The sequence below is a fragment of the Xenopus laevis genome, chromosome 7L (genome assembly GCF_017654675.1).
Source record: "Xenopus laevis strain J_2021 chromosome 7L, Xenopus_laevis_v10.1, whole genome shotgun sequence".
NCBI lineage: Eukaryota > Metazoa > Chordata > Amphibia > Anura > Pipidae > Xenopus > Xenopus laevis.
Window position 1 is genome coordinate 97590563 of NC_054383.1, and position 25868 is coordinate 97616430.

Consider the following 25868-nt stretch of genomic DNA (forward strand, 5'->3'; position numbering starts at 1 on the left):
TGAAACTTGTGTATTATAATAAATAAAGTACCCCCAGTTGCCTTCGGCCTCGTGTTTTTATATGATCATGAAACTCCTTGGTAACTTATAATATCCTTATATTTTACAAGAGGGGGTACTTTATTCTCTATATAATGATTTTGTTTGAATTTTACACTGCAAATACAATTAGTAGATTGTTAAAAGAGAACTTCATTGTTCATGCCGAAACCCGGGATCGAACCAGGGACCTTTAGATCTTCAGTCTAACGCTCTCCCAACTGAGCTATTTCGGCCAGTGTTAACCATTTCTTTATACTTCTGTAAACAATTACCTCTGCTATTAGACATGCAGGGCAGAAATGCTGAGTGTCCTATATTATTACTGGATATGTGGCAAACACTTTAACCCTTTCACTCAGAAGAATTTACACTCTCTATTAGACCATTTTTGAACATTTTGTGATCTTTTACTTTTAGATTACCTCCTTGATACATTGCAAACACTTTAATCCATTCACTGCCAGAAGACTTTCCACTTCAGTTACCCTGCCAGATAGTTTTGAACATATTGGGGGTTATTTACTAAAATCTGAATCTATCTCATGTGATTTAAAAAAACACGACCAAACTCTAACACCCGATTTTAGCTTATTGATTTTAAAAAAAAAAAACAACAAAAAAAAACTTGATCTAATCGGATTGCGGCAAAACTCAATAAAATCAGGCAAAAACCCAAATCTTTTTCCCTGAATTGCTCAAATTTTTTGTGCCTTTTTCCCGGAATTGTTTGAATTTTTTATTTGAGTTTTTGCAAACGTCAAAAAAATAAAAAAGTCTGATTTTCAGGCTAAACCAACAAAGAATCCAGATTGGTTCCTCTCACATTGACTTATACAGAACCTCGAGAGGTTTTTGCAGCATCGGGGTATAAAAAATTTGTATTTTCTAGTGAAAAAAAACTAGAATTTTTCAAGATTTTAACAATCAGATTTAAAAAAGAATCCCCTTTGTGTTCCGTTTTTGATACCTAGGATAATTTTTTTTTTTTCAGGACATCTGATAGATAAGGTATGAAGATCCAAAGTATGGAAATATTGTTATCCAGAAAACCCAAGGACCCAAGCATTCTGGATAACATACTTGTACATCATTTTAAGTCTTTATCAGGAATATATGTGAATTATAGGCAATTTATATTTATAAATTATTAATAGTACAGAAAACCAACAGCTTCACAGAGACCACAGTACACACTAATTCAGAATGCCCCCAAAAAATCAGCTGTGCTCACCTGCTCAAAATGGACTTTTTTGTATCTTACCAGAACCCTAATTAAATTTGGTGGGTTCCACAGACTGCACCACTGGAATGGTTTCCAAATCATTCAGAGTCTTCTCTAATCTCAACCTTTGGTACTGCTCTCTCTTATAAAAGTGGCTATTCGGGACTCCTCAAGATATGTGGCTTCAAAACCAATTTTGGCCTATATGGCCTCCACCTCCCTCTTCAGCCACAATAAACATCCTTTACCGCACTGCCAAATAGAGTAAAACAGCATGAGAAAAAAGGGTCAATATGGCAGCCGAGGGCAATACCTGCAAATAAAGTGTAAATTTGCAGAATGATACAAAAACCATCACCTACCACCCCAGATGGGACACAAACCCACAATCCCTGGCTTGCTTAGGAAACATTACATTTAAATGAGGGTTTACATAAGGGAAATAAAAGATAGAAATTGCAACTACTGCCATTATTAATATTTTGTATATCAATGTTGAAAAATGTGAAGCTGGAATTAAAATGATTGTCAATTTAATTGTCTGGCTTCGACTTGTGTAAATGCAATTTTGGTTTAAGGTTAAAATTACATGGGAGGTTCTTACTGAATGGAATCTGCCCAAAAGTTGGATGGTATAGTTTGTTCATGCAGCTACATCTGGCAGTTAATGTATTTCAATGGGAAAAAAAATGCCAGTCAAACACCATCAGAGGTCATCTAATTAGATGAAGACGAAGCATGCATCCCATCAGACAGTCATGTTGGATAGAAAATCTCCCTTGTAAGATTCTTGTATCTGTCCCATTATATTTTGACGCATGTGACTTGGAGGATGTGTTTTGTTGGTCCAACACTATCCTACAAAATCTCCAGTGGAGTTTAGTCCTAACTAGTTTTGTGAATTCCCCCCACCTTTTGCAATTTTTAAAAATTTGGTACTTCACCCATAGTTTATTTTAAAGAATCACAGAGAGTTGCAGAAGGTATTCTCAGTCATGCCACACTATATACAATGTCAGGAGAACATTCAAACTAATAACCTTGACATTCAAATCAATTCATCCCTGAACTTCTCTTCAGGTACTCACCATACAGCTTATTACTCTTCTACTGAATAACTCAATCAATACCTTTACCCTAACGCAACTATCGAGACTTTGCTACAGCAGCATACCTGAAAACCCCTCACGTTTCACCTGACTCATTGTTGTACCTTTAAACAAGGTTAAAACATTTCTTAGAGACGCTTATCCCCATCTAACCTAGCATTGCTTCAGCATATAAGCCACTACCTGCAATGCTCAACAGCTCTCCTTTTCCAACTACCGAACTTGCCAGTCCTTACACACTGCGCCTTCTACTTTTTCCCTACACACTGCACCTTCTTTAGCTCTTGCAGTGGTTATCAGTTTTATTTTATATGTAATTGTTATGCTGTGTATACAACCTCAGAGCTTCAGAATGGTGGCTCTTTAGAAGACTTGTTAATGCATATATTCATCTACAACACTATGTAAAACAGATTAAGAAGAGCTTTGGTCAGAAAAATGTTAATCTTGATGCTGCTCTGAAGAAGAGTACAAATAAAACAAAAAAAACAATGATCTTTAATACAAAGTGAATTTAGATTACACATCAAGACCAGTCCACTGCCTTACGAAAACCAATCTAACATATTTTTTTTTTTGCATCTCTAGAATTACTCACGGTTCACTTGACAAGCTGTAATATATACAATATATATTATATAACCATAGGAGCTGCCATCTTTATATCAAATAACAGTTTAAGATAATCGCAGCACCAAAAGCTAATATTTTAAAAATAAGTATTGAAATCTAATATACTGCTGACCTGCACAGGCTACAACTGCTGCAATTGCTTCAGAAAGACTATAGTTCATATAAGCAAGTGGTTGTGTATCCATTGGGGAAGCCTTTCAAAGCTGAAAAAGCACAGGTTATAGAGCAGATAGGCAAGTTTTAAAGAATTCCATTGTATACTAAAGAGCTTATCAATTATCTAATGCTTATACTGAGCTTGAATGGCTGCTCCCATGGCTACACAGCAGATTGTTTATTTTAACTATAGCAGTGATTCTGAAGTAAACAAAAGGTTTACCAATGTAATCAGTACATTAATTGATCATTCCTTTAAAAAAAACAACACTTTTTTGAGATTTTACAGTTCCTTTAAGGTGTTTAATAGTTTCCAATACTTCTGTGGTTAAAAACCCCCACATGGCATTATATATAATATTAAATCACGCAACACACATCTTGCCAAAGTATGAATTCTTTATTCAGTAGAAACAGAGATTGGAGGAGATATTTCGTATTAAAAATAAAATCTTCAAAAGGTTACCAGAGTGAGCAAACATGAAGTCCCTAGGAGAGAGGGAGAAAGAAAGAAAAAAAGTGAAAGAATGCAAAGTACAATGCATATAACTACACAGAATAGAGCAGAAATTGTGGAGGTTGGTGGTGTCTCACATGCCACATCCAGTTTGAATTAAACCCCCTCAACGCCACCCTAAAAAGCAGGCATTTGCCTTTAAGAACACTCCAATACAGATATACCCTTTGGTCTCTTAGCCATATCCCTAAACTCCCTGCTACTAGAACAGCAGGAATATCCCAAAAGACTAAGCTAAGGATGTGTGCAGTATTATACACGAGCATCAGACACTGGGAGATGCCCACACCTGTATCTGCACAGGCAGCTCAAGGAAGAGTCCAACCTGGTGGTTTCTCTAGGTCTGGGAAAAGCTGATTTGGTACAGACTGACAGACACTGAAGCTGCACAACCAAAGAGCCAGGCCCATGACCACAGTTACTTGTCTATATCTGAGGATAGGATTGAACATACATTTTATGTAGGGATGCACCGAATCCAGGATTCTGCCTTTTTCATCAGGATTCTGATTCGGCTCAATCCAAAATATTGTATTCGGTGCATCCCTAATTTTATGAGGTTTGGGGGTCTTACCATTGTGCGGTGAAGGCAAATGAGTTTTCTTGGACCTAGAAAGAACAAAGCAACACGATTAAGATAAAGTTGATCATGTCAGCTGCCGAAATAAGTGAACTGCACCATTCCTGGGACTGTGAGCTGCACAAACAAATTCAAACGAGCCAAAAGTTGCAGATGGTCTCTTTTTACAATCTCCTGTAAGATCTTAGACAGGGGCACTAAATGCAAAGGCCTCTATGGTGAGTCAGTATGTGAATGGGTTTCTCCAGGGCACCCAGTTTCCTCCCACATAAACACACACAGGCAGGTTCAATAACTCCTCAAACAGACCCTCGTGTGTGTAATAGAGAGGAACTACAATAGAACAGAGGGACTGACAGGGATAGTCGCTACTGAACATACAGACACGATATAACGGAGAGGGGCAGGTTCTGGGAGCCAGGCCTTCTGTACCCAGGAATCAAGCAGAACACGCAGGAGAGCTGGGAAGGGAAAGAAACCAGAGTATCTAAAGAAATAGTGCGCAAGAATAACAAAAAAAAGCAACCCGTGAACACAAACCTACATCCTACACACGTGTCATATTAATCATTAACACGCGCCCGAATCCGGCACACTACCGTACAACCCTCCACATCGCCGATCAAATATCCCGCAACTCAATCGACGTCATCCTGCTTTATAACCATTACGACGTCCCAAATCTCTTCTCGAGAGACTTTGACGTCGACACTACTCTAATTTTAAGCGTAATGACGCAGTACGTGTTTTTTTTGGAGGGAGTTATCAAAATAAAAGGCATCTGTTTATTGTTCGGCAAAGTAGATGGTTGTGTGGCGAGTACTTGTCTAAACGCAGATTTATTTTTTAATTGCTTAAGGGAAGGAAGAGAGATGAACACTTCAGTTTCAAGGGGGTTACCAAAAATACCCACCAGGGGGCCCTCTGCGCGCAATATTATTTGTTAGTATCAGCCGTCTGGTTGCATGTGTTATTTCAGTTTTGTTAATGAACGTGAAATTGCCCTTTAAGCGACAGGTCACAGTTTCCCCAAGAGCAGTGGTGGAACTATTGGGGTTGTGACTGCACCAGGGCCCGCGCCGCCTCTTGTGAATCTGTCGCAATCTCTGCTTCCAGAGGTGGGCACTGTCCATGGTGGTTTTGCTGCTTCCCAAGAGACCTGCTTATTAGTGATGTGCGGGCCCACCCCTGGGCAAAATGCACAACCTAGTACTGCCGGCTTCCAATGCTGGAATTTATAGACTTCCGCCTGCCCTGTCCCGCCCCTTTTGTGACGTCACTGCCGGGTTGGTCGGGTGCGGGTCTATAAATAAAGGGGAGCAGCGGGCCCGTGTCAGATCATACCTCCCAACATTTTGGAAGTAAAAAGAGGGACAAAAAAATTTTTCCGCACGTAGCACAGCGATTTTTTTTGACCACACCCTTTCTGTGGCCACACCCCCTAATTACCATGTTTGTTTTACAAAATTTGGCAGGTTATGAAAGTTTGAAAATATTTCTCCTTATCTAAACTGTGTTTTTGTGTCTCAAAATTGTTACAAAGTATCTTATTTGCACCTGTTAGCTGTTCTGGGCTCTGCTAAAAGCCAATTAAGTGAGAAACTTTGTTTCTTTTTCTGGCTGTTCAGTGCATAGAAAAGAGGGACTTTCCAGTACAAATGAGGGACTGCGGGTTGAGCTGTCAAAAGAGGGACTGTCCCAAAATCCAATTGACTCGAAGGGCCCCACTACCTGGCGATTGAACGATTCATTATTAACGAGAACTGAACACAAACAACAGATTGTACAAGGAATTCAAGAATACTTCCAACTTAACGCCAAACCTGAAACATCACACCAGACGCTATGGTTAGCTCATAAAGCAGTCACCAGAGGCACACTAATTAAACTTAGCAAACAGGTCAGTAACAATAGAGAAGCCCAACAAACTATGCTAGAGACGAGACTAAAGCAATTAGAGGCTTCCCTACATACCCCTTTGAACCCATTACGACAGGCTGAGATCAAAAAACAAATGGTCACTGACAGGGAACAACTCAATAAATTGATATTGGACAAAACAGAATATAGACTTAAGCTATTAAAACTGAAATACTACACTAAAAGCAATAAGGCAGACAAACTTAAAGCTGTTCAGGCACAATCTAGAATCAAGCACCTGAATCACAATGGGAAACACATCACCAACCCAAAAGACATTGCAGCAGCCTTTCTGGAATATTATAGGGGGCTCTATAATCTATCTGAACAGTCTCAGGAATACAACCCTTCACAGGCAGACATTCACCGTTTCCTTTCCACAGTGCCACTCCCCTCTATCTCCTCTCAACAATTGGAAACTCTGAATGACCCGATAACGGAAGAGGAGATAACAGACACAATAAAAAAACTCAAAACCGGCAAATCACCAGGCCCGGACGGATTTTCCAACAGCTACTATAAACTATTTTCAGATATACTGACACCACGGCTTGCTAAATTATACAACCATTGGATCTCAGACAACGTGATTAACCCAGAGTTCCTTACAGCTCACATAGTCACAATCCCAAAACAGGGCAAATCTCCGGATTGCTGCGCCAATTACAGACCAATAGCACTGTTAAACACTGATATTAAAATATATGCTAAAATTCTATCAAATAGACTTGCCCCACTTATTCCGCGGTTGGTAAGGAACGATCAGGTCGGGTTTGTCATGGGCAGACAGGCCCCTGACAACACTAGAAAACTGCTGGATCTCATTCACTTAGCAAACAGAGAGGAACACCCCCTGTTGGTGCTTTCTTTAGATGCTGAAAAGGCGTTCGACAGGGTTAACTGGAGGTATATGCAGGAAGTACTGAAAAAAGTGGGGTTTAAGGGAAATATATTGAATGCAATTATGCTTATGTACACTGCTCCGTCAGCAAAAATTAGCATACCCGGGGCCCTGTCGGACGCCTTTCGCATCAGGAATGGAACTCGGCAGGGGTGCCCCCTGTCGCCACTTATTTTTGCATTGATGGTCGAACCTTTGGCAGAGAGAATTTGCCAACATAGAAATATCAAGGGCATCCGAATAGCGGATGAAGAACATAAAATAGGACTATTTGCTGACGACATAGTCCTTACCCTGACAGACCCGACCTCCTCTTTAGCAACTGTATCGGAAGAATTAGCAGAATTTCAAAAGATATCTCACTACAAGATTAACAGTAAAAAGACGCAGGCCCTCCCAATTGGTATTCCTCAAGAAACAGTGAAAAGACTGCAAAAGGAATACCAATTTGAATGGCGAGATACTTATATTTCTTATTTAGGGGTTAAAATCCCCAAGACCCTTCACAATGCCTACCAACTGAACTTCCCACCATTGCTACACGCAATTAAAACAGACTGCAACAAATGGCAAAAATTTGAACTTTCCTGGCTAGGGCGTATAGCTACGATCAAGATGACCATTCTCCCCCGTGTTCTTTATTTATTTCGCACACTACAACTACATATCCCTCCGAAATATATTAAAGATCTCCAAAATGTACTCCAGACATTTATTTGGAAAGGCTAAAGGCCTAGATTAGCCCTAACTACACTGCAGTACCCAACACACTCAGGAGGTTTAGGTATACCTAATGTTTCCCTATACCACAAGGCGTCCCTGCTTGAAAATGTGATAAGGATGCATAGTGACCCTGGTCACAAATCCTGGGTCGATATAGAATCCCACTATTTAGAAGGACACACCATGGCCGATATTCTTTGGCTTCCCCGGCAAGTACGACCAGCAACACCTGCAGCCTTACCGACAACCAAGTTACTTTTGCACACATGGGATGTCCACCGCAAGAAGTATAATTTGGGGTCGTTCCCTTCTATACTTACCCCTATTACAGCACTCAGACGCCTGATCCCACAAGTACAATTAAGAGACTGGCACGACAAAGGCATCAGATCAGTGGGAGACCTATATTTAGCTAACTCTTGGAGACCTTTTGAGGACCTGCAAAGGAAATATGGCCTAACAGAGAGTTCCAGGTATACATGGCTGCAAATTTGCCATCTGATGAGGACACATTTACCAAGCTACAAAATAATAAAACCCTCCACTTTCATGGAGCATCTATGCAGAACAAGTAGATATGGGAAAGGTGTGCTATCGGATTGCTATAAGTTGCTCCTACAAAAAGACCCTAATCAGAAACTACTATATCAGATACGATGGGAACAGGATCTAGATGTTAGTTTTACGCCAAAGGAATGGGACATGATATTTGCGGCGTCTAAGGGTGCAACTAGGTGCACTAATCACATAGAAATGAATAAAAAAATCCTATTTAGGTGGCACCTGACCCCAACCAAGATCCACCGCATCAATCCTAATTATAACCCTAATTGCTGGAGAGGATGCCACACTGCGGGAACCCTATTGCATATGTGGTGGGAATGCCCACAAGTGCAAAAGTTTTGGATCACGGTCTTTGAATGGATAAAAACTGAATTGGGGTGGTCGCTACCCTTTAAGCCTGAAATAGCACTCCTCAACACCAACCCACCAGAATCTACACCTACAATGAGGAAACTATTGTTTCAAATTTTTACGGCTGCTGCAACAATCATAGCAAGGAAATGGAAACTCAATACCAACTATGAACATAAAGATTTAATTACTTTAATCACTTCCTATGCACAAATGGAAGAGATGGCGGCTACGCTAGAAAATAAAAGAGACCAGCATGATAAAATATGGCTCCCATGGTGTCAATATCTTGCTAAGCCATAGAAAGATAGGTCATTTTAGATTTAATTTGCCTATCAAGTCTCTCACATTTGTACACCCTCCCCGGCCCACCCCCTCCTTTCCCTTCCCCAGGTGGATGCGGTTGCCCCTACTGTGCTGAGCAAGCGGCTGTGAAATGACGCATTGAACAGGAGGCTGAGGTATGAGAGCTATATTGTTTATTGTTCATTGTTCACGAGAAATAATACAGCAGCAATGCAGGATATTACATGCAATACTTTATTACTACACGGAACATGTAATGTGTAACATTTTTGTGAATTTGGAAAATAAAGCATTTTCTTGGTTAAAGAAAAGAGGGACTGTCCCTCCGAAAAAGGGACAGTTGGGAGGTATGGTCAGATGCGGTTAGGGAGCGGGCGGGTCGGGTGCGGTTTGAGAAATTCTCGACCCGCACATCACTACTGCTTATCCTAATTAGTTACAATTGTTTCTTTGCATATCTTAAATTGTAACAAATGTAAGTGCACCGGCCAAGTATTCTTGACTCTTTGTAAAAAGCAAATTAAAGGAAAACTATACCCCCCCCCCAAACAATGTAGGTCTCTATAAAAAGATATTGCATAAAACAGCTCATATGTAAAATCCTGCTTCATGTAAATAAACCATTTTCATAATAATAGATTTTTAAGTAGTATGTGCAATTGGGTAATCCATACCTCCCAAATGTCCATTTTGAGCGGGACGGACCAAATTATGTAAAATTATGTAAAATTAACATGGTAATTAGGGGGTGTGGCCATAAAATGGGTGTGATCAAATCTTTTTGTCCCTCTTTCTGTTTCCTAAATGTTGGAAAGTATGGTAATCATAAATAGAAAATTGCCATTTTAAAAATTAAGGGCCGCCCCCTGGGATCGTACGATTCACTGTGCACACAAACATACCAACAAACCCTACATGTTAGGTCACATGAGCCAATTAACAGATAGAGTTGTGTCTTTTGCTTCCACACTTCTTCCTGTTACAGTTAAACTTGAAGTATTTCTGGTCAGGTGATCTCTGAGGCAGCACACAGACCATCACAAAATGGTGGCTCAAGGCAAGAGATGTAAAAGGGCAATATTTACTTAAATATATAGACCAGTTTGGTAAGATTCTTTAATATGCCACTTAATATGATATGAACTATTTGTGGCTTAAGTGTTCATTTTGGGGGTATAGTTTTCCTTTAAGTTTTAGAAACTTTGTATCTTTTTCTGGCGTCAGCGCAGGAGATCAAAGAGAAAGCTGGGAAATTGCAGTAACAATCCAGGACTGCAGGTTGAGCTGTCAAAATCGGACTGTCCCGCAAAAACAGGACAGTTGGGAGGTATGGAAAATATAATCTATTGTATTGTCTGGTTGCCAAATGTACCAGCGTCTATGTAAATCAGTGGTAATGCAAAACCTGTGTGTGTATTCGGTAGCAATAAATTTGTAGCCTTACAGAAAATATGTTTGTTTTTTTTAGATGGGTCAGTTTGAAAGCTAGAAAGTAAAAATATATATATATATATATATATATATATATATATATATATATATATATATATATATATACATATATATATACATATATATATATATATACATATATATATACATATATATATATATATATATATATATACATATATATATATATATATATATATATATATATATATATATATATATATATATATATATATGTTGCTTAGCATTGCCCATTCTAGCACATTAAAGGTGAGCCACTCTTTGAATTCTGGCATCAGAGGATCTCTGTTTTATGTAGCCAGATTTTATACAATTTAGACCAAAATAAGCTAATTGAGGAGAATATCATGTGTGCAAAATACTAGTTCTTTTTTAAGCTTCTTTTTATGGGACCGACCAGATCTATGTACAGACAGGAGCCTCTGCTGCACAGTTTGGCTATGGTCTTTTTCTGGTTTCAATCAATGGCTAATTTTGGATAATGGCTAGTTTAGAAGAAGTGGGTGATATTTTCCAAAGGTGATCAAAAATAATAAAAAATGAAAACCAATTGTAAATTGTCTCAGAATATCACTCTCTACATCATAATAAAAGTTAACTCAAAGGTGAACAACCCCTTTAAGTTTTTGGCTTTTGTTCACTGTGGAGTCAGAGAGTGCCAGTGTTTTTTGTGTGTAAACAAGGTCCAGGTTTTTCACAATTAGTAGCCAAAAGTGACTTTTACGCCTTTGTTTAAGTTGGTCTTAACGCCAAAGTGTGCAGGTTCCTCAGAAGCGTTTCAGGAGCTGCTGCTGTCTGAGGGAGCAGCCCTGATACCGATCCCCTCCCACTCTGCTCTTTCAGCTAGAGGTGTGGAAGACTTAAATTATGAGGGTAGACTGTCAAGGTTGGGGTTGTTTTCTCTGGAAAAAAGGCGCTTGCAAAGGGGACATGATTACACTTTACAAGTACATTAGAGGACATTATAGACAAATAGCAGGGGACCTTTTTACCCATAAAGACGATCACCGTACCAGAGGCCACCCCTTCAGACTAGAAGAAAAGAACTTTCATTTGAAGCAACGTAGGGGGTTCTTCACAGTGTTATTATAAAATATATCTGGAACGGTCTAATTCCTAAGACGGACGAATGGCTAGTGTCAGAGGGTTGATAGTTGTCACCCCCGCCCTCTATGACGCCATAACGCTATAGGGCCCAAGGCAGGATGGACTATAAGGGCTAATGGTCAACTGTGGACAATGGTCACTCATATAACTTATACTAGGCCATACAAATAAATTATCTCCACTCTGTTACTTAGAAGAGTGTCAGCATAGTGTCAGCATGTCTCTTATGCCCTTTTGCAGAAGTGTTGCTCAATAGCTGTCTGTACCACAATGGCTATGATTAGCCAACAGATGTCTACGAGGCTGTGGACAGTTGGAACCAGGAAACTCTTATGTTGCAAAACTGCACATCTTACAGGAATGTATAAATGTATATGTCAGTAAGTCTCCTCGCCAGACCATGTATGGTATTTCCGTGAACCCCTTGTCACAATTACTGTAAATGCCTTCTGAAAGCTATATAACCCCTGGACCAAGAGGTGGGTCTTTGGTAAGTCCTTGGCTGACATTCTGTGTGTTACTCCAACAGCTTACCCAGACAAAACTGTTATGTTGTATTATGTATGAATAAATTGCCTGACTATTACTAAAGGTTTTCCTTTACTGAGTTTTGTCTTACACGAGGTCAAAAATGGTACTACTAAAAATACCATCAACAGTCAGGACAGTGAGGTTGTGGAATGCACTGCCGGGTGATGTTGTGATGGCTGAATCAGTTAATGCCTTTAAGAATGGCTTGGATGATTTTTTGACAGACAGAATATCAAATGTTATTGTGATACTAAGCTCTATAGTTAGTATAGGTATGGGTATATAGAATTTAATTAAAAGTAGGGAGGGGTGTGTGTATGGATGCTGGGTTTTCATTTGGAGGGGTTGGACTTGATGGACATTTTCTTTTTTCAACCCGATTTTACTATGTAACTTGGGTGTTGGAGCGGGTTGCTGCACTAGCAGAGCTGAATTTTCTTGTTAAAAATAGAAATTCAGCTCTTAAAATTACCAGCGGCAGCTTTTTGTCGCTCCTGGTATCTGGCTTCTCCATGCCACCCGAGGCAAGGTTCTGACCTTGCCTCATGACAGAAGGAGCAGCCCTGAGGTTCCCGGTCAGTTGCACAGCAGGAAATTCTAGGGCCCCAACAGGATGTTGGACATGTGAGGACATTCCTACTTCACCCATCCAATGCCTGTACAGCTTTACCGGGACTTCAATGTAAGTGACCAGTGAGGTTACAGAGAACAGAATACGAGAAAATTCATGCACACACGGGAGTTCCTGTCCTGTTTGGGATTTTCACAGTTTAGGGACAAAACAGTGGCTAATTTAGGAGGACTGGGTAAAATTGACCAAGTTATTTTTTAATTCTTTATTGCTCTGGTCCTAACTTAAGTGCGCAGGTGTTAAATGTAGTGAAATATGCACCTACCCATGAATTGGCAAGATGAAACAACTACTCAGAGAATGGCCCAACGTCGAGGGGCTAACTTCCCTGGATAAGCCTCAGCATTCTATGTACATCTAAAGGAAAAGGGATGCACCTTTGAGAACAACAATGTGCATAATTTGGATTTATGACAGAAGGTTTGAAAGAACCACAAAAGAAACCATTTATCGAATTAGAACAGGCATCACTAACAGAGGAGGAGGCCAAACACACCGCTTGTCAGCAATGTACAATGCCGTTTAGCTGCCTTTATCCCGTCGGTTTCACGAGTCTCACTTCTAGTAATGTCAATTGAAAAGTTAAGACCTTTCGTCGCTGAGATTCATGGCACCATTGTGACTGGCAAAAAATATTTATAGGGAAGTGTGTGTTTGCCTCTATTCTATTTCAAGTGGACTTTTGCATAGCGGATCCAGATTTGGGAGGCTTATAGAGTCCTGTAACAACTGCAGCAGAGTTAAAAGATGGTGAGTGTGGATGTTTGTTTTAAAAACCATTGTGGCAGGATCATATATTCACAGTCAGTTCATTGCATGTTACTGACTGTATTACCCTGTATCACCCAGCAGGAAATCACCACTGCCTGTAATACCTTCCCTTTCACATTAGTTGGAATTGCATCCTGGACAATCACCTGAATATAAACGTAACAAGGCTTTTTTAAGTGATTAGCCAGGATCTCTGCAGGAGGAAAGGAGATTTCTCATCAGTTGCTTTGTGTGTCAGAGACATAAGCACAGGCTGAGAAACTCATATCTGCTGCCATCTGTGTCTGCACCAAGTCATTGTGTTGGCCCAGGTGCAGACACATTGAGTGGATTCCAGTACCTATATTCATATGTTTCCGCAATGAGACCTACTCAGTGTGACTGCACCCGGACCAACACAGTGGATGACGCAGGCCAACTGTGCAGACTTTTTTTACCGTATATGGCCACTGATGTAATGGCCCATATTAGGCTGATTGAATTATTTGGTCCTCGGGCCAGCGATCAGATCAAAGGCCAATGCAGGCCATTGGGAGAGGACCACATCAACAAGTTGCCCCAACAGGATTTTTAAATCTGCCCAATATATATACAGTAAATGGCAGATTCTTTTGGCAAATATCTGTCTAGGAGGCCTTATTTAAGGGCAGCTAAGCTGCAGAAATTCACCAAAATGCATTGAAGTCAATGGGTGACAGTTTTTTTGCATCAATGTTTTCCACCCATTGGATTCTTTGGGTGTCATTTTCACTGCCAAACTTGGCAAAAAATTTCACTCATCGCTACGGCCGACTTGATCTCTGTTGTCAAGTTCTGAAGCGATACAAAAATTAATTCCAACAACATATGTGTGTGCACTTTGCTCTTCTAATGCCTTTGTGAATTACGTACGGAAAGAAAGAAAAAAAAAAGTGACCTCTTCTAATCCTACCCCAGATGGGACACGAACCCACAATCCCTGGCTTAGGAGGCCTGTGCCTTATCCATTAGGCCACTGGGGCAAGTTGGTCTGTTTGTTTTAAGCAAAGTAGTATAGCACTTAGCATTACCTGCCACCAGTACAAAATTAGGAAGTAAAGTATGGGATCCCTCATCCATAAACCTGTTGTCCAGACACCTCCAAATTACATAAAGACCATAGACTCCATTTTAAGCAACTGATTTTTTTAAGAAATGTTTTTTCTTTTACTTTGTAATAATAAAACAGTACCTTGTACTTGTACTGTACTGTAAGCTGTATGAGCCTATATTGATTGCAAAACAATCCTAATGGGTTTGTTTAATTTTTTTTAGCAGACTTACATTGCACCAGAGACTAGGGGTAACCTGGGGTATGTAGGCTGCAGATCTGTGTCCAAGAAAGGAGGAATTCTATCATACTTACCGTGATTCCCCTTTCCTGGCCATCCCCCTAGTCAGCATTAACTGACGGGTATCCCCTCCCACTGACAGATGTGTCCCCTAGCAGAGTTTAAAGCCCCACCTACCTACTTCCTCCCTGTCTCTGTAAAAAGCTCTAAGATTCGGGAGGGAATGCTGACTAGGGGGATGGCCAGGAAAGGGGAATCACGGTAAGTATGATAGAATTCCTCCTTTCCCTGGCCATCCCCCGTCAGCATTAACTGACGGGTAATACCCAAGCAATGAAACAAGGGGTGGGAGAATCAAACAATTTACTTAGAATTCAGTACTGCTTGAATAACTTTACGACCAAAATCAGCTCTTTTGGTTAGCCTGACATCTAAACGATAATGTTTAACAAAAGTATTAGGACTAGCCCAGGTAGCTGCCCTGCAAATGGCATCTGTAGGTGCTCCTGCTTCTGCCGCCCAAGACGTCGCCATACCTCTGGTTGAATGGGGCCTGACCCCCTCAGGTACTTCTTGCCCTTTTAGCGAGTAAGCCTTCTTGATCATAGTAATGATCCATCTACGAATCGTGGAAATCGAAGCCGCTTGACCCTTGTTAGCTCCACAAGGGATAATGAACATTCTTTCAGACTTCCTAAAGGGTCTTGTAGAGGTCAGATACCTCTCCAAACATCTCTTTATATCCAGAACTTCAGGAATATCCTTCTCCTGATCTGAATTTCTGTCAATGGCTGGAAGACATATCGGTTCATTTAGGTGAAATTCAGACACCACCTTCGGCAGAAATGATAAACTTGGTCTGAGTGTCACTCCCTGATCACTGAAAACTGTGTAAGGAGGGTTAGCCATCAGAGCTTGCAGTTCGGAGACTCTTCGACCTGAAGCTATAGCCACCAAAAATACCGACTTCAGAGTTAAATCCCACATGGATATATTCTCTTCAGGAATGAAAGGAGATATTGAAAAAGCTTCCAGCACAAGCGGCAAATCCCAAGAGGGAGCGAGCTCCTTAACTGGTGGTCTAATTCTTACTGCAGCCTTGAAAAAGCGAACTATCAAAGGATTGCTGGCAAACTGAACTCCCAAAATTGCTGAAAGTGCAGATACCTGAACTCTAAGGGTACTAGTGCTGAGGCCCTTATCCAAACCCAACTGAAGGAACTCCAACACTTGAATCACCTCAGGGTTTTCAGGATTGAATCCTTCCTTCGTAGCCCAAGAAGAAAAAACACTCCAAATCCTATCGTATTTTAAAGAAGTGCTATTCTTCCGAGATTTAGACAAAGTATTTATAAGGGATTCCGAACAGCCCTCTTCCCTCAGCCTGTTGAGCTGAGTCTCCATGCCGCTAGCTTTAGTTGTTGAGGAGCAGGATGAAGAAATTGACCCTGGAACAGAAGGTCTGGTTTGTAAGGGAGTCTCATTGGTTTGTCCACAGCCAACCTCCTTAACAACGGATACCAAGGCCTTCTCGGCCAATCCGGTAGGACTGCGACAACTTCGATCCGGGACCTCAAAATCTTCTTCAAAACCTTGAAGATCATTGCGAATGGGGGAAATACGTAAGCCCAAAGGTTGTTCCAACTGTGGGCAAATGCATCCGTCGCCCACGCTTCCCTGCATGGAACTCTGGAGAAGAAGATTGGAAGTTTGTGATTGTTCACAGAGGCCATGAGATCCAGATCGGGTCTCCCCCATCTTCCCAATATCTTCCGAAAAACCTGGCTGTTGAGGCTCCATTCTCCAGGATCTACTTGCTTGCGACTCAACCAGTCCGCCTTCCAATTCAGATTCCCGGGAATATGAACTGCCGTTATCCCCAAGAGACATGACTGGGCAAATTCCATAATGGGATTCAATTCTTTCATCATTGCCCTGCTCCTGGTGCCTCCCTGACACCTGATATAAGCTACTGCTGAGACGTTGTCCGATCTTATGCAGACTTCCTCTGCCCAAAGTAGAGGTTCGAAAGCCTGTAGAGCTTTCCAGACTGCCCTTAATTCCAGGATGTTGGACTGCAGATGAGATAGATCTTCCTCCCAACGACCTTGGACTGACCACTGCTGGCAATGTGCTCCCCAACCGGAACCCGAAGCGTCTGTGAAGATGTTTAATGGCCTTTGATCTAGCAGAGGGAATCCTTTCCGAAGATTTGAGGCATTCAGCCACCATAACATCTGATTTCTTGCCTCCACTGAAAAGTAAATCATTTGGTTCCAATCTTTCCTGTGTCGATCCCACTGCATCAGAAATAGCCTTTGAATCTTCCTCATATTCCATCTGGCCCAAAGAACTACTCCAATTGTTGAAGTCAAACTGCTTAAAACCTGCATAAATTGTCTTGCTGGAAGACAGTGTAAAAACACCACCGTTGTCATCATTTGCTTTATCTTGAAGATCCTCTCCTGAGACAAGGAAATCATCCCTAGACATGTATCTATCTGAGCTCCCAGATAGACTAATCTCTGAGTTGGTACAAGTTGGCTCTTTTCCAGATTTAACAACCATCCGAACCTCTGTAGCTCCGACATCACTGTGTCTCGATGTCTTTCTAGGATCTCTGGATTTCTGGCTACAACTAATAGGTCGTCCAAATAGTGATAAACCTCTATGTTTTGTTTCCTTAACCTCGCAATGACAACTATTAAGACCTTTGAGAATGTTCTGGGTGACGTGGAAAGGCCAAACGGAAGGCAGGTGAATTGTAGATGCTGCCCTAGGAAAAAGAATCTGAGGAAACACTGATGTTCTACCGCGACGGGCACATGCAGATATGCGTCTCTTAGATCGATTGAGATGAGCCAGTCTCCAGGACTTACCGCCCTCTTGATGGTTAAGATGGACTCCATCTTGAAGGAGCGAACCCTCACGCACTTGTTTAGTTTCCTGAGATCCAGGATTGGCCTCATATCGCCTGACTTTTTCTGGACCAGGAACAGGGGAGAATAAAAGCCTTTTCGCTGTTGAGAATTGGGGCACTGGAATCACTGCTTGTTTCAGAATTAGTTTCTGGATATACTCCTTTAAAAAAAACCTTCTTGTCTTCCTCCCGAGGGACCGGAGTCTGGATGAAATGATTGTATCTGGGTTTTCCAAAGAAACTCTATCATATAACCTCGGGTCGCAATAGCTTTTACCCAAACATCCTTCGTCTCCTTTGCCCAGACCCCTGCAAATTTTAATAATCTTGCTCCCACAGGAATCTGGACAGGCCTCATATCATTGTTGCTTGGCTTGCCTTTTGGGGGATCTAGCTTCCTTGGGTCTGAACCCCTTGAACACATTGGACTGCCCTGTCCTCCAAGTGTTGGCACGAAAAAACTCCTTGCCTGGTCTGTAAAATCTTGAGTCATCCCTACGTCTAGGCATGAAACGATCCTGACGTCTAGGAGGGTTCCTAAAACGTCTGGGAGTTTGAGGGAGAAAAGTGCTCTTCCCTCCTGAAGACTTATTAATGATCTCCTCTAACGCCTTTCCAAAGAGCATCTGCCCCTCAAAAGGAAGTTTACATAGAACATTCTTAGAGGCAGTATCCGCAAACCAAGCTTTAAGCCACAAGGCTCTACGGGCTGCGACCGAAAAAGTCATACTTCTAGCCGCCAATCTGGTTAAATCCACAGCAGCCTCGAGACAAAAATTGCATGCCATCTTGATGTCTTCCAGAACCTGCAAAGACTGCTCGCTTAAGGTCTCCTCATTGGTATCAACAGCCACTGACTCTGTCCAAAGAGACATGGCCTTGATTACTGAAATTAGCGAGACAGAAGGCCTCAACATTGCCCCAGCAACCAAATAGGTTTTCCTCAACTCTGTCTCCATCCTCTTCTCCATAGGATGCTTAAGTGCTGAGAGATCATCAATTGGTAATGCCGTCTTCTTAGAAAGACGTGCTACAGGAGCATCTACTGTAGGGGGAGAGTCCCAAACCTTGGAGACTCCAGCAGGAAAGGGGTAGAACTTCTCCAATCTAGGTTCGACCGGAACTCTTCTTGGTCCCTTCTGCCACTCGGCTGATACTAACTCCTCAACTTCCTTATGCATAGGAAAAGTTTGTCTCACCTTTTTGGAGACAAAAATGGGCGTGGATGTCTGCTCCTCATCCTGCAGAGTAAGGGAATGCCTCACAGCCCTGATCAAGGCTGGAATTAATTTGACATCAAAAGAGGGATCGGATTCATCCTCCGTATCTTCCTCTTCCTCAGACTCTTCATACGGTACTTGTTGTCTAGGATTTGAAGGGCCTGGATTCACCGTTGCTTCCTTAATGCCCTGTGACACAGCTTGAGAAATCCATGACAAGATATCCGCTGGAGACGGATCAGATAAGGCAGACTCAGCCCCCGAAGGGGAAGCTTGACCCTCCAGTTCTACGGATTTTGCTTTTTTGCTAGCTGGAGCAGATTGACCAAAGTCCTTGTCAAGCAACTCGAGGATGCATTGTTTGCAGAGCCTCTTCCCCTTAACAGCGGGATTCTTGCAAGCTCTGCAGACTATCACAACATCAGATTCAGATCCAGAAGCCAACCTCTTTCTCCCAGATGAATCTTCCATCTGTAAGAAACAATTTACTTTCAGTACAGATAATGCCTCTTTTCGAAGTAAACACTTACCTGAAAGTGACTCACCATAACCTGAGGGGCGGCACAATTCTCGGCAGCCGGCAATCCTAAGGAGCCTAAGCACAGTAAAAACTACCAGGCCAAAGGCAAGGATGCCGAAAACCGGTTAAGAACTGGCGCCAAAAGGCGCAGCGTGATGACGCCGGCGCGGGCGTCAGAAGTAACGCGAACGCGCGAAAAACGCGCGCCCGCGACAAACGCGCGCGCGCGAAAAAACGCGCGCGCGCGAAAAACGTGCGCGCGACAAAAACGTGCGCGCGCACGCGCATACGCGCCGGCAAACAAACGCCAAGTGAGTTAGAGTCCACAGACCTGTAATCCCCGGCCGCTAAGAGGGATCCCCAGAGCGAATGCGCTAAGGCGAACGCTAACCTGGAGCTTCAGGCGGAGAGAGGCCAACTGCGCCTGGATTCCAGCCCTAAAAAGGACCGGGTGAGCCACAAAAGAAAAAATATACCTCCTGCAGAGGACACCGCAGAGAGAAAAAGAAGACAGGGAGGAAGTAGGTAGGTGGGGCTTTAAACTCTGCTAGGGGACACATCTGTCAGTGGGAGGGGATACCCGTCAGTTAATGCTGACGGGGGATGGCCAGGGAAAGCTGGAGGACTAGAGACATCACAAGAAGACATCTTCATGGTGATCTGAGTGGGGGGGTGTTACTGGATAGAGGAGTAAGTGCAGGCAGCAGAGGACTCATGTTTTCTGTTCCTTCACATGGCAGTGGGAACTAATAGGTTAACCCCCATCATGTGACAGTAATTAGAAAGCAATCAATAAAATTGGCTTTCCGTCCCACTAACTCATCCTCATTTCCTGTCATGTGAGCTTATCATTGTCTCCCCCAGAGTTTAATAATGAATATGGGCAGGAGAAGTGGGTGAGTAAAGAGCATCAGAGTGCCTGAATTTGGACATATACTACGGAATCCTCAGGGTTAGGGATCTTATAGACGAGCGTTTTTACCTGCGCTCCCCTACATTGTGCTTTCTTCCGTTCAGCCGCAGGAGTAGACGCACTGAATTACTGTCAATGGAGCTGTACTCACACAGACGCATGTAAGCGCCAAACGCAGGTTAGGACGCAGCATGTTGCATTTTACCTGCGTTCGGCGCTTACATGCGTCTGTGTGAGTACAGCCCCATTGACCGTAATTCAGTGCATCTACCCCTGCGCTCTCCTGCGGCTGAACGGAAGACAAGCCGCTTGATGCACAATTGTGTGAAAAAAATAAATGATTGCTGCTCATTGTCCATACAAATTACACTGCAGCTATCCGCATTCACATGTGCTGTGTTGTAAAAAGTGCCTAGAGAAAATGGGCTTGTTTCCCAAGGAAACAGATAAGCCATATGGTTATACCAATCAGAATACATGTGCTTGACCAATCAAGTAAATGATCTAACTACGCTTTCCTTGAAAAAGAAAAGCCTTAAAAAAATCTCCTTTAAGAGGAAAGTTCAAATTCCAAGGAGAGGCCTGGTAAGGCCTGGGTAACAAAACTCTTGTGCTGTATAAGGCTAAGGCCACACTAGGCGATAGCGCCGCGATTTGACTCGCGGCGACTTTTCGCCGCGACTTTTAAGCCGCAATCGCTGGGGAAACTTTTGCGCTGGCGTCTATGGGGAATCGCCAGCGTAAAAACACACGCGGCGATCTTTTTTCTATTGTCGCTCGAAATCGCCTAGCGAGGCAATTTCGAGCGACAGTAGAGAAAAGATCGCCGCGTGTGTTTTTACGCTGGCGATTTTTCGCGATTCCCCATAGACGCCAGCGCAAAAGTTTCCCCAGCGATTGCGGCTTAAAAGTCGCGGCGAAAAGTCGCCGCGAGTCAAATCGCGGCGCTATCGCCTAGTGTGGCCTTAGCCTAAGGGCACAGACTTGAAGAAACAGACAAGTTATCCAGCCATTTAAACAAATCAGTTAAATTTTCTGAATCATTTTCCCTTTTCAGGGAAAAGCTCCTAATGCAACGTCAGCTTACTGTTCCTTTTCAGCCTGCTGCGTGTTTTTGGCCTCACCGACTGTCTGTGAATCTTGAATAACCAAACTGATGTACATCAACTTCATAAATGCCTTTATTCTAATTCTTTATTTTAGTCATGTTGCACGGCTGGTAATTACTTCTATATGGCAACTAACCAGAATGATAATATTGCGGTCATTCTTTGCAATGCGTTGCACGTGGCAACCACAAGTAATCATAATGTTGGTTTTCTGTAATGTTCTTTTTTTTTTTTTGACCATGCTGCGTTTTCAGTCATCTCTGTGGTTCTGCACCATTCCAGGTTACAACTACCCAGTTGATTGTATTGTTTTTGTAATGTTACAAATATGCAGCATTTTAATACGGTGGCACTTCTGCTATCCATCATTTAATGATACAGATTGGGTATATTGATACGTGCACTTATGCAGTTTATTTTCACCTTGCTGCAGTTCATTTCCAGGCAACTTTTTAGAATAATAATACTACTGTATGTGTATTGTACAGCTCATAATTACTTTGCACAACCTTAAACCTATGGATACTATATTCTGCAGTCTATTACTCATGTAGGGATGGGTGAACTTTACATAGACTTGTATGGTGTTGTGCGACAAAAAAAAAGACTGCATCAAAAAAAATTTGCAGCACGACAAATTTTTTGACGCCCATAGATTTTTATGGGCGTTGGCGACATTTCACCGGTGGCAAATTTTTGACAAAACGGGTCAAATCCGCCCATCCCTACTCATATGTGACAATTGCTCAGTATATTAACCTTTTTTTCTTTACAGATCGTTATATTTTTGCAACTACTAAATGTATGGCCCTGTGTGCCATATTATTACATACTGTCAAGCTACTAATATATTATTACTTGGATTCTACTTTATTTAGTGTAACAAATAAATTCTGGATTGATTCAACATACCTTTGTTTGCAGGCTTCAAAAAAGTTAATCTATCTTTGCAACAGATTAAAGTTGATGGCTTCACCTCTCAAACTGTATTTAAATTTAATCCTGAGCCTTACGGTGAGTGATTTATAAAACTCTTGTACTTTTCAGGTTCTCTATCTAGGACATTAGTGTCGCCATGTCAGTACGGTGGTTCTCTTGCAGTATTCTCATCTAGCCATGACATCTGAAAATGCACAGTGCTCTTATTATAAGGGCTTCTTCTGTGATAGCTTTAGATACTGAAATAAGGTGGCCTTTGGCCCCAGTCCGTTATTCTGACTTAAAGGTTGGGCAGTGGCCTGCATAGTTGTTCAGTGTTTCCTAATGATCCCTCCCAAATGTGTAAGCTTGTTAAATCCCATTGGTGCTCACTGCCATGTGAAGGAACGGGAAAACTGATAATCAGATCATACTTTCCGAGATTTTCCTTTCCTGGACTGAAACTGGCAGTGGGCACCAGGCTTCCCGACCCTAGTGGGGAGAGATCTCTACTTTCAGTTAATGAGGATGGGTTAGTGGGGCAGGGAGCCAAATTTATTGATTAATTACTAATTCCTGTCAACTTAACCCATCAGTGGCCACTGCCATGTTTCAGTCCAGGAAACGAAAATCTCAGTAAGTATGATTTGATTGTCGGTTGTCAGCTGTGCCTATGTTCTGTGGTACTTTTATCCACAGAATGTAGATTATATGTTCTGTGGCACTTAAAGGGTTAATTATAGTTATGAATTGGAATGTAAAAGCTGTTGGACATAATCAGGAAAAAAAAACGTACTTTGTCAGAAGTGGGATTCGAACCCACGCCTCCAGAGGAGACTGCGACCTGAACGCAGCGCCTTAGACCGCTCGGCCATCCTGACAATACAATGGCCAGATTTGTGATACATTTAAAACAGAAGTAGAGTGTTTACTTACCTGACGCACCCTATCAGCAGAAAACTGCACCGGTCTGGGGTACTAACAGCGAGCACCATGGAGCGATCTTCCTGCTTCGTAACTTTTCAAATTTCCCAAGGCAGACACATGTGCAGTAGAATGAAATAACCAGCTTTTTTTTTTTAAAGTTCAGCTTTTCGCTCTACTGTGCATGCGCAGCCGAGAGAAGAAAGAAGAAGCAGGAAGAAGTTTGTTGTGGTGCTGACTGGAAGTACCCCTGGGTCGGTGCAGTTTTCTGCTGATAGGGTGTGTCGGGTAAGTAAATACAATAACTTGGGGGTGCCTTACATTTGACACCCCCCCAAGTACCAAATGGCTTTCCTTCTCCTTTGAATGTATTGCATATTGTGCTGGTGTATTGTCAGGATGGCCGAGCGTTCTAAGGCGCTGCATCCAACAGCTTTTACATTCCGATTCATAACTCTAGTGTGCACTATAATTCTTTTGCAATATTTGTACACTGCCAATAATCAGATATTAGCAATCTAGATCTGTAAGGCAAAGATATTATGACGAAACCCGGGATCGAACCAGGGACCTTTAGATCTTCAGTCTAACGCTCTCCCAACTGAGCTATTTCGGCTTTGCATTGGGGTTGTGGACTTGGTGGTCACATTTTTTTAAACCTTAGTGATAGAGAGTGATATTCGGAGACAATTTGCAATTGGTTTTGAGTTAAAGTGAACTACCCATTTAAAGGGCACAGTCACCAATGCACAAGCATTGCCACATGAAGTGTGTGCCCAAACTGTGGCACCATTAAATAAATACATGTTTATCGTAAATTCTTTGACCCTTGCCATCAGTCCTTATACCCAGCTAAGCACTGGCATAACTAATCTTGCACTCCGCCACTCCACTAAATACATCTACTACATTCTTGTGGTCAGACCCTGAGATATTAGACCAATGGGTGCTATACCAGCCTGTACTGTCATAGCACAGAACTAGAAACAATAGGATACTCTGAGAGTCCATTCCACATAGTTACATAGTCCATCAATTTCAACCTCTCCAAATGAAACCCAGCATCCATACATGTACACACACACTCACACCGACCCCTTTATGCACTCACATAAACTATATACCAATATATCTACTAACAATGGCTAGGGCCACCAGCTTGCTCCTATTGGATTCCAGCAGATAATTCAGTGGCAAAAATAAAGAGGGGACACAGAAAAGAGGTTTGGGTAGAACTAGGGAGTGTTACTGTGGCACAAATGATGGGTATGCCATATATAGTTATAGATGATTAGGAGATAAATATTACAGACTAGTCTCACCATGTACTACAGTGTATGAAGGCACAATCTTTTAATATATTCAGCAGTCAGGCACCAACAAAGTACAGAAATCTCTTCCCTTTATCTTAAAAGCCAGTTGTCAGAAGTGGGATTCGAACCCACGCCTCCAGAGGAGACTGCGACCTGAACGCAGCACCTTAGACCGCTCGGCCATCCTGACTAACATGCAATTCCTCCGGCACAGCTATTAGAGGTAGATATGAATTCTAGAATATGTGTTTTATTTTCAAACAGTGTTATATGTCTTCTTACTGTTTATTTGATCTTGGTGGTCACATTTTTTTAAATCTTATATTAGACCAATGGGTGCTATAGACCAATGGGTGCTATACCAGCCTGTACTGTCATATCACAGAACTAGAAACAATAGGATACTCTGAGAGTCCATTTCACATAGTTACATAGTTCAATTGGGTTGAAGTCCATCAAGTTCAACCCGTCCAAATGAAACCCAGCATCCATACATGTACACACACACTCACACCGACTAGTGATGGGCGAATTTGCGGCGAAATTCGCGAAACGGCGAAAAATTCGCGAAACGGCGCCGGCGTCTCGTTTTTGACGCCGGCGCCCGTTTTTCCGACGCCGGCGCCCGTTTTTGAAAAAAATTTTTTTGACGCCGGCGAATTTTTTCCGCGAATTTTCGCAGGAGTTTCGCAAATTTATTCGCTGGCGGCGAATCGCGCAAATTCGCCGCGAATTCGCGCCTGGCGAATAAATTCGCCCATCACTAACACCGACCCTTTATACACTAACATAAACTATATATACAAATATATATACTAATTGTAGATTTTAGTATCACAATAGCTTTGGATATTATACTTGTCGAAGAAATCATCCAAGCCATTCATAAAAGCTATCACAACGTCACCCGGCAGTGCATTCCTCAGCCTCACTGTCCTCATTGTAAAGAACCACCTACGTTGCTTCAAATGAAAGTTCTTTTCCTCTAGTTTAAATGAGTGGCCTCTGGTGCGCTGATCCTCTTTATAGGAACAAAAATGTACCCTTCTTCTTATATATTGTTATTGCACTGTACAGTAAGGTGGGAGGGAACCATATATCTGCCAAACCCCATAGTTTAAATGGTTCCATTTCAATCTCCCAAAGTAATTCAAATGTTTATATTGTGGTGAATAAACACAAGC

The 25868-nt window shown here is 42.0% G+C and overlaps 4 non-coding genes across 4 annotated transcripts; all 4 read right to left on the reverse strand.

The window, feature by feature from the left end:
• Positions 1 to 202: 202 nt before the first annotated feature.
• On the reverse strand, positions 203 to 275 carry trnaf-gaa. The gene has a single exon. It is a non-coding gene; the product is annotated as a tRNA-Phe (tRNA).
• Positions 276 to 23245: 22970 nt separating this feature from the next.
• Positions 23246 to 23328, reverse strand: trnal-cag. Its single transcript has one exon. It is a non-coding gene; the product is annotated as a tRNA-Leu (tRNA).
• Positions 23329 to 23914: 586 nt separating this feature from the next.
• trnaf-gaa lies at positions 23915 to 23987 on the reverse strand. Its single transcript has one exon. It is a non-coding gene; the product is annotated as a tRNA-Phe (tRNA).
• An 804-nt stretch (positions 23988 to 24791) lies between these two features.
• trnal-cag lies at positions 24792 to 24874 on the reverse strand. The gene has a single exon. It is a non-coding gene; the product is annotated as a tRNA-Leu (tRNA).
• Between the last annotated feature and the right edge of the window lie 994 nt (positions 24875 to 25868).